The sequence below is a fragment of the Pyrgilauda ruficollis genome, unplaced genomic scaffold, assembly GCF_017590135.1.
Source record: "Pyrgilauda ruficollis isolate IOZ18807 unplaced genomic scaffold, ASM1759013v1 scaffold58, whole genome shotgun sequence".
NCBI lineage: Eukaryota > Metazoa > Chordata > Aves > Passeriformes > Passeridae > Pyrgilauda > Pyrgilauda ruficollis.
The window spans coordinates 823,178-832,228 of record NW_024527488.1 but is presented as its reverse complement, the minus strand read 5'-3'; positions in this window follow the sequence as shown (position 1 = coordinate 832,228).

The window sequence follows — 9,051 nt, the reverse complement described above, 5'->3', positions numbered from 1 at the left end:
GGTGTTATGTTTATATCTATTTTACTATACTTGGGTTGTTGTGTTGGAAAGAGCAGGGCATGGCCCTCCTTAGAGGGTGAAGGGAAATGTGTATGTGGGATTTTTTTGTCTTCTTCAGCCAAACAGTTCCCAGGAAAACAGTGAGGTCTTATAAAGCCTCTCCTGCTTTGTCAAATCTCCCCAGCAGTTCAACAGGGGCTCTGATCTGCATAGAGGTTTTTCTGTCTGTCCTGTGAATACAGCTTAGCCCCCTTTTCCTAGACAGAGGGGTACCATGTCTTGGGTTGATGTGCCCTCCTTTACTTTAAAATTGTGGAAATTAGACAGTATTTTTTCATGGTCTTTTTGTAAGCCCCATATGAAATAATTTGGTTAAGAGTGCCAGTAATTGAAGTGATGCAAACCATTTCTTTGTCAAAATGCACAGTTTGGTTGAAGGAGAAGTCTATAAATTGTATAATTGTGCTTTAGTGAAGTCTACTTTAATGGACTTGTCTGTGTCTGTTGTCCTGATTCACATATAAATCCTTGGAGACTCATCAGCTGTCAGAAAATTATGGATGTTTAGCAGAGGAATTAGAGGTCTGCAGTATGTTCTTGTGAAAAGAATAAGCATGGAGGAAAAGAGGTTCATTGCTGCTCTGCCCCAGCCCTGTATTCACATATGTCATTCAAACCTGCATGAATTCAATCACGTTATCCATGGCTGAAGAAAACTGGGAGGGAAATGTGTGCCCCTGGCCTGTGTGTACCCTGCTCTTCTTCTCCTGGATGCTGGCTACCCTAATCCCTCAGGTGGGGAAACAGGCATAGGGTGGTTCTGAGCAGGGGTACAGTGCAAGCCTCTGGTGGAGATCACCTGAGTTTATGTGCCTCTCAAAACCTGAGTGTGGGCAATGACCCACCTGCCTCAAGGCCCCTGGTGGCTGAGCCAAACTTTTGGGTTCCTGGAGCTGAATACAAATGGATTCAGAGCTACTCCTGCATGCACTGTTACCTCCCACTTTAATGCAGGTCAGAAACCCAAAAGACTGCAAGAGAGTGTGTTATAATCCCAGCTAAGAAAGCTTGCCATTTGGCCTTCAGTTCAGGGAAAAGAGCACTTGTCCCCTTCTCGTGTTGTGTTATGGAAGGTAGGTGGATCTGCTTTGGAAAAAAGAGCTTGTTTTGCCCTGTGGGTGGCTGGTTACCAGGAGTGGAGTGAGGAAACTTGTTTAATGAACCCACAAAAGTCTTCTCCACTCCGTGACAGCAGCTTGGTGGCCTTTACTTGTGGCCCTAAGATCCCCGACAAATTTCCTTTTCAACCTCCTGTTTCTGCCACCAGTTCTCTAAGTAACAGCAAGCTCCATGGAAAACACAAAGGTTTGAAAACATTTTAGGAATAGAAGACCTTGAGCATCAAATGCTTGTGACAGGACAGAGCTGTGTGATGTGTAACAAACTCATTTGTCTGCTTGTCTCAGCCTGCAGCTCTGAGAAACCAAGTATCACCTGGGAGTTTTTGTAGAAGTAATTTAACTTTTAAAGGAAATGCATAGTCATGGAACTGTGCAATATTAATTTAACCAGAAATTTGAAAAGTGATATTTTTTTTTTAATCTTGTTCTTCCACTTTAGTCTGGTCCTTTGAGCATAGTCAAGGCATAGCTGGATTTCTTATTCACTATTTGAAAGCTGTTTGCTTAATGTCATTTATGAGTATCAAATTTGAAAAAAAAGTTTGCTTGGCCAAAATCTGCCTTGACTGTAGAGACATCTCACTGTTATAAAATCTTTCCCCTTTCAGCTGTCCTTTGAGGGGGATTGCTTGAACGCTGGAAAGCACTGAAATGCTATTCAGTGCTAGTACAGAGGAAGGCATGAGATACTTTTGTGAATTGTGATGATTTTGGTTGCAGTCTCCACTGAAGTAAGCTGACTAATCAAGAGGTTTTACTGTTTTCTCCTTTGTTCATCACTACTGTTGTGTTAGTTTGCAGTCTTTTGGGCATTAACTATTTCCTCAGTTTGTAACATACAACCCAAAATTAAATGTAAAGTCTTAATAAGGGTTGATGACAAAAAATTTTTAAAAACCCAAACCATGACCTTTTATTTTTTTCCCCTATTGATCCTACTGCATCTGTACTGGATTCATTTCGAGCTCAGCACTGAGTTTTCCTCTGTTAAAGACAAACTCTTGGCATGAGATGATCTATTCCTATGGAAAATTTGGCTTACAGAAACCTGCTCACAGCTTGATACTGCAGAAAGCAGAGCTGGTGGGGGACCTGCCTAGAGCTGCTGGGAATGCTTAGTAAGCAGAAATATTCTGGGATCAAATATTAGGATGTGTAGGTAAACAAAAGCTTTCTCTTTTCCCCTGTAGTGCCGCAATTCCCGAGCAGTGCCACTAGGTGGCGCGCTTTCTGTAAGGTTCAGCCCTCGTTCAAAATCCCTGGGATTTCATCAAGTCAGCGTTAACATTATTCATCTCTTCACTTCCCCTTTGACTATTACCATACCTATTTTTGAAACATGCTGCTGAGTGTGGTTTAAAGTGTTTAACTAAAGTTTCTGCAGTGACTGACACAGGCAGCCTGACAAAAAGCAGGCATCCATCCTTTTCTGCCACAGGGTTCAGCAGAATAACTTGTGGTCAGTTGGTATTAAGCTGCTGTACAGCAATTGTATATATCCCTACCATACTGGGATATAGATCCTGGTGCAGGTGGAGGCTGGGGTTGCTGTGAAGTTGGTGTTTCCTGGTTTCTCCCTCTGGTTAGAGACACAGCAGCTGCTCCCTGTTCTTAGGACCTATGCTCTTGTTCAGTCAGGTGCACCTCCCAGCCCTGAGAGGGCAAGTCCTAATTAGCCATAAATATTTATTTATTTTGGCTGAAGGCAGAAAGGTAATTTATGTCCACAGCTGTCTTCAGCAAATAATAGCACACCAGGAAGGAAATAGGTTAGCCATTAAAAGAATAAAATGCATCTGCTTCTCCTTGGTGCTTTGGATGCAAAGTTTAAATGTGATCAGGTGCCATGACACAGATAGGATTGCACCACCTTTTCCTGCAGCTCACAGCCTAGTGCTGCAAATCCTGCACTGTTGTACCTAGGGGCTTTAGAGGTGTTGGAGGGATCAGGGAATTTCTCCCCTTCCCTCTTACCAGTCCAGAGTTAGGAGTTGTGCAGTTAGAGAGGAACAAGACTTGCAGTGTTTGGAAAAGTTGTGTGACAAAACTTTAATGTTGTCTAACCTCAGTTTCACCCATGCCAGGGGATAGTAAGGGCTGGATATTTCTCTCTTCTCATTCTGGGAAGATGATTTGACTGGCTCAAGTTATGACATCACTTTACTTCTTAGCTCCATTCTTGGATCTAGGCATTTGCTTTTTTGAGCAATGGCCTCCAGACCTGGAATGGAATAGCAATTTCCTTTTTAGGATTTTGATTACCTGGGGTATGGTCAAGCAGGTGGTGTTCCAGACAGCTCATGAGAAGTCAGCCAAACCACTGACTGAAAATAGATACAACAAAACGAGGAGCTCAGGACATAGGAGGATGAGGCAGGGAATGATATTTAACATCAGGCAGTCTGTGGTTCCCCTTGCAATTAGGATTATCCTGTAGCATCTCAATGCCAAAAAACCACTCTGGTTTTTGGTCTGGTGAGGGGTCAGGATATGTGACAGGAGTTACATGAACACATCAAAACCAATTCAAATCTATAGTTTAGGGTTTAGTGCTTGCTATTAGTTCTTGGGTAGAGATTTGCACCAAGGTACTTTTATTAAGAATAAATACTGTTTTAACCATATCACTTCTGGAAATAGAGGCTTGAGGTTTCATAGGAGCCTAAAAGTGGATCTTGAAAAGAAGTGCAGCCCCTGACGCAGAATCCATCCTCTAATCTGAGAAAACTAGCATTTAAAATGCTATCAATGGAATCAAGAAAACAGTGTTTTCCTTTGCTAATACCTAAATAATAACTACATAACAGTTATTGCTGGGGATGGGAGGGGAAACACCTTTCAGTAAACAGAACTGCAGTTTGCATCAGGGTGTCATTTGTTCCTGTGCTTCTGGACCTTAACCTGGCTCTGGTTTACCTACAGCTCTGCTGTCATTAACACTGGAAGTTGTTGGTGTTTAACTTTGTTTTAACCTTGAAAATATTAATTCAAGTTAATTAACCAAAAGAGGCACTGAGGTTTTTTAGAGGAACAATACCTCAGACATTTCTCCTAAACTTATAGTTTATTCCCACGCAAACAGTTAATTTAGGGAGAATAAAAATATTCTGTCATACAGCCAACTCTTTAAAAATATGATGGAGGTGAGAAATTTAAACTACTGGTAGTGTTCTATTTTTAACAGTACAGCCAGTAGTCCATGGAGGAAAAAACCCCCTTGTGCCTGGCAATTATCAGGGTGGGATTAGTAGAATGCTAATAAATGCTATTTTAAATTGTCTTTTAATATTTTTCTTGAGGTGAAGGTTGGGGTTTAAACACTGGCAGGCCCTTCAGCCTTGATCTTTGTGGGTCCCTTCCATCTCAGAATATTGGGTTTCTGTTGATTGTGTATGACAGTGAGAAAGAGAAGGTTTATGCAATTTTGTCCTATCCATGGTTATGCCCAAAGCCCCATGTTCGAATGGCTTTGTTCATGCATAAACCTTAGAGTGGCCTGCTTGCCTTTTAAAGTTTTAAAATTAAGAAATGGAGCATTTTACTCTAGAGTGTCTATGTGTCTGGGTGTGTGTTGGCATTGAACAACTAAAATGCACTTTACTTGTGTGCTGGCAGTTTAGGCAGGTTTCTCTTAGTTCAGGTATCAAAATGTATTGTAGAAACCATGAAAGCGGATTTAGAGGTCTTGAGCTAAGTGCTAAAAATATTTCTTGTGTTTTTGAGTACTAAACACAAAGTGTTGAGGATTTTATGGAAAGTTATAAACAAAAAGAATGGAATTAAGTTGCAAACAAATCATTAAAGCTCTGTAGGCTTACAAGTGCCTCCTGATAACTGTTGTGTTATTTGAGTTTGATGTGGGCTCCATGCAGTTTGAAATGAAATCAGACTGCTAGTCAGGGTTTTGGTGAATAGTCATTTGGAAGATTGAGATCAGCACGTTTTAGAAACTTAATGAAAGGCTGAAGAGAAAAGAAGTTGATGTAGGCTTTGGTTTTGTCTCCAGGCTTACTTCCTCTCATAATCAAAGAAGAATTTTGTGGGCCTGGTTCTTCTCTTCTGTATGGGAGACAAGGCTTTTGCTGTGTCAGGTGAGAACAGCCACATGGAGATGGGAGGGTTTTTCTTACCTTGGCACCTTCAGAATAATTTATGGATTCTTTTTTTCTTCATGAGTCAATAGGTAAATCAAGGAGGCAGTTCTCAGTGACACTGAGGGCCTTTGGCAAGTAGAGAGAGAAAGAACAAAGCAGTGCAAAGACAGTAGCTTGTGACTTGAAACCTGGGCTCAGTTATCAGTCCCCAGTAGTGACCTTGGGGACACCACTGAGCCTCAGCTTGCCTTTATTCTCCATTTGAAAATGAAGATAATGCTGTTCCTGTATCCCAGGACTCTTGTGTGGCTTCTAATGGGAGGCCTCTTGGTGAGAAAGAGGTCTTGTTACAAGACCTCACTTAGAAGTGTTTTAGGGAACAGTACATGGAAAGCCCACTTATTTCTCTTTTCCTCAGAGAGGGAAACAACCACTCATGGGTGATTTTTGGTTTTGTGCTTCAGATTTTTTGAATTTCCCTTGAGCTAACAGAACTCAATTATTTTTCTTGCTGCTCATCTCTCCTAAGTAGAGCTAATGGCCTTAATGGTTAAGAGAAATACCTTTCTGAACTTGCATTGGTTGATCTGATTAGTTACTTAGTGCTATTCCAAGTTTCTGGATGGGGGACAAGACAAGTATTTGCTATTATGGATGAGCTGTGGCCTCATACACCATCTCTGTGTGGAAGTGTAGAGCACAAAGCCCAAGTGATCTGCTCACGATAAGCTGTAGCTCAGAACAGCTGCAAATGCAGGAATATAGCCTGAGCACCTGGCTCCTTTTCTCCTTCCTTTTCCCAGAGGAGGAGTCCATATCACTAGTAATGAGGGATGTAAACTGTGTTCCTCAGGAAGAATTAGCCTGGAAATCAAGTCCTGCCTTAGTATAGTGCTGTAGAGCTGTCCTGGTAACCAAGAGTAGCATCAAGGACTAGAATCTGGCTCAAGTGATTTGTCTTTGCCTGAATTGAGATTATTGCACTGATGGCAACCTTGTGATGTGTCTTACTCTAAAGACAATTTCAAAGAAACCTGCACCTCCTCTGAGTAAATGAAAATAACATCCTTTATTATTATAACATTGTTTTCCAGTAAGAGAAATTCAGCTGCCTGCTGCTGTAATTGGTATGAATGCCTGTACCTCCCATTAACCTCTTCACATTGTACTGGTGTCCCCAGAGAAATCAAGGATCTGTCAGAGTGCTGCTCTGTAATGGGTTGTGGATTAGAAGTAATGAATCACTTACAGGAAGTTGTCTTTGCTGGAATATAAAACAACATTTAGTCTCCAAAGCAACTCTCAAAGTGCTTAAAGAAACAACAAAATCTTGTACTTTGTACTCTTAGCCTGTCTTTCAGCAGCCCCCTGATGCCAGCACATGCAGCAGGGAAAGAATTTTATAAACTTTCTGTCAGTGTTAAACTTTGAAATTCTTTTTCCCCGTCTGTAAACCAGCAAAACTCTTCTCTCTTGTCCCTTATTTTAACAGTGTTACTGCTTAGTGTTGCCTCACATCTTCCACCCACAAGGTGCTGGAGTGCAGCACCAAGCTCTCTCCATTTGTGCTGAGCTGCCCTCGAGTAGGAGCTCAGAGAAACAAGGCACTGGGGAATTTCTATCCTCTGGCACCAAGTCTGGAACAAAACAGTTTTCTCTCTTAATCAAATAATGAACTTGAAACTGCTCTATTTTTCCCACCCTCACCTTTGCTTCTGACAGTGGTTCATCAAGGATTTTGGACTCTTTCACTTCCATAGAGATGTTAAAGTGTGGAAAAGCATTAAGGGTCGATCTTCATTTATATTTCCATAAGGAAATGGTCTGCTCCATGAAATTTCCAAAGCCTGAAAATCTCCCTTGGTAAGCCTATTGCCCTTCAGTACCTCTACAATAGGCTTTTAAAATATTTTGCAATGGGTTTTTATTTTTAGGAGGAAATATTTTAACTAGGACAATAACAGGCCTGGGCCTTTCTATCCTGTGTGAGAAGTGCTTTAATATGATTCCTGTTCTCCAACTCTGTTTGATAAATTGAAGGACCTTTCCATTTTCAGCAGCTTTTGGATACATAGCAGAGAAAACTCTGCTTTAAGAAGGGCCTTGCTCTTTTATTCTCCTCTGTGATGCATTTAAAGGTTGTTATGTAGGGTCACATAACAGCTCAGGAATAGCACTGGTAGCAAAATGAGGCACAGTGCTTTTGGGCAGGAGGGGAGGACCTGCTGGGAGACTGCCTTGATACAGCAAACCATCCATCTTCCTATTTATTTATTTTCTGCAAACTCCTCAAAGCAACTTCAAGGGGTTGTGCTTCTGAGATGAACTGCTTTTGTGCTGTCATCCCCCTAGACTTTTCTATTGTTTCCAGAAAAACACACAGATGTGTTTTAGTGCTGCAACCAGACTCTGAAAATATTTTCAAGCCCCTTACTAGAAACCCCATATGAAGTTAATTATTTCACAAATATGATGATTGCTGCATGCATCTTTGCCTTCCTGTGCAGCTACAGCCCCAGGATTTCACTCTGTATGGACAAGCCTTGTGCCTTGAAATGGATTGGGAACTGACAGGGCCCTGCTTGCAAAGTCTCCATGTGTGCCAGAACTAAATATACTATTAAGGCAATGCCACTCTTTTTTGATACTTTACTGCTGTTTTTCATTCCAGGTGTTTGCAGCTCTGTGTTAAAGAAGAATTGGAAGTGCACTGTGCCAGCAGCAGCCCTGGGAAGCAGACTGTTACATCCTGGTATGATTTTACTAGTGATTGAAATTCAAAGAGCAGGGAGGTGCTTGGAAGGTGAAAAAGATTGCTATGACCTCATGTGGTTTCTTAACTTGTGTAAAAATTTGTCCTCATTTTTAAAAAATGAGGAAAATAATTATACTAAATCTAGAAGGCTTATTTGTGACTTGTGGGTGGGCGCTATTGACTGTTAGAGCTGCTGTCAGGTGAAACACCTGCCCACAGTGGCCATGAAGGTCCTGCAGCTGGTGCTTGTGAGTCCTCATCTCCAACTGTTTTAGCCTAACTTGAATTGTTTCTGCTGAAGGCAATACTACAAAATGCATTTCTCTCTGGCACATGTTCATGTCTTCAGGTTCATCCTGGATTTGCTCACAGAGTTATTCCTGCCTTTTAGTTTTGCATTCAAATTGATGCAAAGGCTGAAATTCTGTGATAATCAGATTTATTTCCTTTTCAAACATCTGCTCTTGCCAAATGGCCTGACAAGTCTTTCCCATGGTTTTACTTTAACATTTCCCCATGCTCCCCCAGGCCTCTTTGCTTATTGAAGTTATGTAAATATTCCCTTGCTTAAACACACATTGATAACATTTTAGATTGACTGGAGTGGGTTTTACTCCCAACGTCATCTGCTGGCAAGCCCCTCTTCCTACCATTGCAATTCATCTTGGATCATGCATTACAGGCCCTTTCCAGAGTAGAAAAATATTCTGTGTTCTCACTCCCAAGGTTCTTTTCCTTGTTATTCACAGATTAGAAATCCAGTGGTATCCTCCCAGTGACTGAATGTTACCTCGTGTTTATTCACAAAGAACAGAATAATGAGCTGGTTGAAGGTAGAAGAGTGGAAAACCATTTCAAATATTTTGATTTTGAATAGAACAGATTTCTGCCACTGGAAATGAGAAGCAAAGTGTACACAGAGACTTTTACTGCAGAATAAAAGGCATGTCTTAATTTGATTCCAAATCCACAGCCCCCAACACAACATTTAAAGGGCAAAATGGAATTCAATACATATGTT